This window comes from Capra hircus, chromosome 6, assembly GCF_001704415.2.
Source record: "Capra hircus breed San Clemente chromosome 6, ASM170441v1, whole genome shotgun sequence".
NCBI classification, from domain to species: Eukaryota; Metazoa; Chordata; class Mammalia; order Artiodactyla; family Bovidae; genus Capra; species Capra hircus.
The window spans coordinates 117016103-117021168 of NC_030813.1; positions in this window are offsets into that span (position 1 = coordinate 117016103).

Consider the following 5066-nt stretch of genomic DNA (forward strand, 5'->3'; position numbering starts at 1 on the left):
GCGAAGGGCCCGCCCCCCGTCACGTGCCCCGGATCGCGACAGTCATTGGCCCGCCCCAGCCCGGCGGCGCGCGGGGAAGGTCGGAGCGGCCGAAGCCCCGTCTAACCCGCTTGGCGGCAGCTCTCTGCTTAGCCCGCCCCTTCCGGCGCAGGCCCCGCCCTCCTCCTGTCACGTGACCCCCAGCGTGGCGAGCAGTGGCCCGCCTGGACCCCGAGGCGGGGACGCGGGGTCAGAGCCGAGACCTGCGCGGTGACGCAGGCGCGCTCCCGGCCGAAGGCGCGTGCGCGGGGGAGGGGGGGGCGGGTCTGACGACGCGCGAGAAAAAAGAAGGCGGGCGGGCGCGGCAAGGCCTTAAAGGGACCGTGTGCTCGTGGGCTGGGCCGGGCCCGACTGCGGGTGCGCGCTCGGCTTTTCGGCGTCGGCCCGGAAGCGTGGCGGCTCCGCGCTCCGGGCCGCCTGGCGGGCGCACTTCTCCCTGCTGGCGCTGCCCAGAGGGCTCCCCGGGCCGGGTCCTGGGCGGACGCCCCAGCCGTCCCCGAGAGGCGGTGCCCCCGCTGGCAGCGCCCTCCCCGGTCCGTGGGCAGCGCGCGGAGGCCGGACCCGGGGGGCCCTCCCCAGAAGACCCGCCCTGGCTCGTGTGCCAGCCGCCCGCCGGCCGCACGCCCCGGGCCCGGGACCGGCGCGGGGCCGGGCGTAGGTCCTCCCGAGGCCGCGGCGGGGACGCCCCCGGGCCTGGCGGCTCCGGCGTGCTCGGACGCCCGCCGTGGCCGGGCCCTCGGGACGCTCCGCGGGCCCGCGGCGCCCGCACGGACCGGCGAGCGGCCGCTGGGCTGTGTGCGGGGGCCTGGGTCGGGCAGAAGGGGCCGACGGCGCCGCAGGCCAGCCGGCCCAGCGCCTCCGCGGGCGGCGGTGCCCGACGCGCCGGACTCCCGTCTCGGGACGGAGAACAGGGCGCCGCTTGGACCGTGTGGTAGCGTTGACACAGAAGGCCCAGAAGAGGGGCCCCCGAGCGGAGGGAGGAGCGGGGACCCGGGATCGGAGCGGGGGGCGGTTGCCCAGCCTCGTCTCCGTGTTGAAATGTCGCGCTGTATCTTTGGAAAGGGTGCTCTTGTGGTTCGTGAATTACATCTTAATAAATAGCTGTTACGAAAGGGGGGCGGGAAGGAACGAAAAACGAGACAAAACGAAATAAGAAGCGAAAGAAGAAATGAGCGCCGGCCTCCCTGCGCAGGCCCCCGCCTCTGGTCTCCCTTCTGTGGCTACAGGGTGTTTCCCTTGCGAGGAGGACCCCCTCTCTCCAGCTCCCCTCCCCGGACTCCCCTCCACGGCCCTGGCCGCCCAGCTCCTGGAGACCTGAGTCTGCCCCACCGCCCGCTCGTCTCAGCTGATGGAAGCTCCTCTGTCCTTCCAAGCGCTTGGGCCAATGACCCAGGAGGCCCCCTGGACCCCTCTTCCTTTCCCACAGCCCAGATGTCCGGACAGCCCCACCTTCAGGGGGAATTCAGAATCTGCGCACTTGGTCGCCCTGCGGCCACCGCCAGGTCCCTGCCGCATACCCTCAGCCGGTCACCGCAGTCACCTCTGCCCTCCTGCCCCCTAGAGACCATTCACCTCGCAGCAGCCAGGGGGCCCCCTAGAAGCTGAAGTCAGATCGTGTGATCCCCTCGCCCCTTCAGTGGCTCCCGGCCCAGGGTGAAGCCAGAACCTTTAACAGAGCACGGGGCCTTCCGGGTCTGCTCTTCCTGCCCCTGCAGCCGGCGGGGCTTCCGGAAGCCACCTCATGCCTTCAAGGCTGTGCATCCTGCCTGGCATGTCTTGCTTCAGCCTCTCACCTCCCTTACTGTAACAGGACCGCCCTGGCCCAGCCCCCACCTGTGCTTTCTTTTTGGCTGTGTTGGGTTCTGGCTGTGTTGGGTCCTGGTGCACACATGGGTCTTTCTCTGGTTGCGGTGCACGGCTTCTCATCATCGTGGAGCACAGGCTCCGGGTGTGCAGGCTTCAGTACTTGTGGCTCCCAGGCTCTAAACACGGCTCGGTCCTGGGGACACACCGCTGTGTTGCTCTGCGGCCTGTGGAACCCTCTGGCCCAGGGATCAAACGTGTGTCTCCTGCACTCGCAGGCGGATGCTCTACTCCAGAGCCACCAGGGAAGCCGCCCTGCCTGCCTGTCCTGGACTTGGTCCACTTTGTCCCGCAGTACTTGTAACCTCACACAGGCTTGTAATCTCATCCGTGGTCCACTGGAGAAGGGAATGGCAAGCCACTTCAGTATTCTTACCTTGAGAACCCCATGAACAGTAGGAAAAGGCAAAATGATAGGATACCAAAAGAGGAACTCCCCAGGTCATTAGGTGCCCAACACGCTCCTGGAGATCAGTGGAGAAATAACTCCAGAAAGAATGAAGGGATGGCGCCAAAGCAAAAACAACACCCAGCTGTGGATGTGACTGGTGATAGAAGCAAGGTCCGATGCTGTAAAGAGCAATATTGCATAGGAACCTGGAATGTCAGGTCCATGAGTCAAGGCAAATTGGAAGTGGTCAAACAAGAGATGGCAAGAGTGAACGTTGACATTCTAGGAATCAGCAAACTAAAATGGACTGGAATGGGTGAATTTAACTCAGATGACCATTATATTTACTACTGCGGGCAGGAATCCCTCAGAAGAAGTGGAGTAGCCATCATGGTCAACAAAAGAGTCCGAAATGCAGTACTTGGATGCAATCTCAAAAACGACAGAATGATCTCTCTTTGTTTCCAAGGCAAACCATTCAATATCACAGTTATCCAAGTCTATGCCCCAACCAGTAACACTGAAGAAGCTGAAGTTGAACGGTTTTATGAAGACCTACAAGACCTTTTAGAACTAACACCCCAAAAAGATGTCCTTTTCATTATAGGGGACTGGAATGCAAAAGTAGGAAGTCAGGAAACACCTGGAGTAACAGGCAAATTTGGCCTTGGAATGTGGAATGAAGCAGGGCAAAGACTAATAGAGTTTTGCCAAGAAAATGCACTGGTCATAGCAAACACCCTCTTCCAACAACACAAGAGAACACTCTACACATGGACATCACCAGATGGACAACACCGAAATCAGATTGATTATATTCTCTGCAGCCAAAGATGGAGAAGCTCTATACAGTCAACAAACACAAGACCAGGAGCTGACTGTGGCTCAGATCATGAACTCCTTATTACCAAATTCAGACTCAAATCGAAGAAGGTAGGGAAACCGCTAGACCATTCAGGTATGACCTCAATCAAATCCCTTATGAATACAGTGGAAATGAGAAATAGATTTAAGGGCCTAGATCTGATAGATAGAGTGCCTGATGAACTATGGAATGAGGTTCATGACATTGTACAGGAGACAGGAATCAAGACCATCCCCATGGAAAAGAAATGCAAAAAAGCAAAATGGCTGTCTGGAGAGGCCTTACAAATAGCTGTGAAAAGAAGAGAGGCGAAAAGCAAAGGAGACAAGGAAAGATATAAGCATCTGAATGCAGAGTTCCAAAGAATAGCAAGAAGAGATAAGAGAGCCTTCTTCAGCGATCAATGCAAAGAAATAGAGGAAAACAACAGAATGGGAAAGACTAGAGATCTCTTCAAGAAAATTAGAGATACCAAGGGAACATTTCATGCAAAGATGGGCTCGATAAAGGACAGAAATGGTCTGGACCTAACAGAAGCAGAAGATATTAAGAAGAGGTGGCGAGAATACACAGAAGAACTGTACAAAAAGGATCTTCACGACCCAGATAATCACGATGATGTGATCACTCACCTAGAGCCAGACATCCTGGAATGTGAAGTCAAGTGGGCCTTAGAAAGCATCACAACAAACAAAGCTAGTGGAGGTGATGGAATTCCAGTTGAGCTGTTTCAAATCCTGAAAGATGATGTTGTGAAAGTGCTGCACTCAATATGCCAGCACATTTGGAAAACTCAGCAGTGGCCACAGGACTGGAAAAGGTCAGTTTTCACTCCAATTCCAAAGAAAGGCAATGCAAGATAATGTTCAAAACCTCACAATTGCACTCATCTCACACGCTAGTAAAGTAATGCTCAAAATTCTCCAAGCCAGGCTTCAGCAATACGTGAACCATGAACTCCCTGATGTTCAAGCTGGTTTTAGAAAAGGCAGAGGAACCAGAGATCAAATTGCCAACATCCGCTGGATCATTGAAAAAGCAAGAGAGTTCCAGAAAAACATCTATTTCTGCTTTATTGACTATGCCAAAGCCTTTGACTGTATGGATCACAATAAACTGTGGAAAATTCTGAAAGAGATGGGAATACCAGACCACCTAACCTGCCTCTTGAGAAATCTGTATTCAAGTCAGGAAGCAACAGTTAGAACTGGACATGGAACAACAGACTGGTTCCAAATAGGAAAAGGAGTACGTCAAGGTTGTATATTGTCACCCTGCTTATTTAACTTCTGTGCAGAGTTCATCATGAGAAAGGCTGGACTGGAAGAAACACAAGCTGGAATCAAGATTGCCAGGAGAAATATCAATAACCTCAGATATGTAGATGATATCACCCTTATGGCAGAAAGTGAAGAGGAGCTAAAAAGCCTCTTGATGAAAGTGAAAGAGGAGAGTGAAAAAGTTGGCTTAAAGCTCAACGTTCAGAAAACGAAGATCATGGCATCCAGTCCCATCACTTCATGGAAAGTAGATGGGGAAACAGTAGAAACAGTGTCAGACTTTATTTTTGGGGGGCTCCAAAATCACTGCAGATGGTGACTGCAGCCATGAAATTAAAAGACGCTTACTCCTTGGAAGGAAAGTTATGACCAACCTAGACAGCATATTCAAAAGCAGAGACATTACCTTGCCGACTAAGGTCCGTCTAGTCAAGGCTATGGTTTTTCCTATGGTCATGTATGGATGTGAGAGTTGGACTGTGAAGAAGGCTGGGCGCCGAAGAATTGATGCTTTTGAACTGTGGTGTTGGAGAAGACTCTTGAGAGTCCCTTGGACTGCAAGGAGATCCAACCAGTCCATTCTGAAGGAGATCAGCCCTGGGATTTCTTTGGAAGGAATGATGCTAAA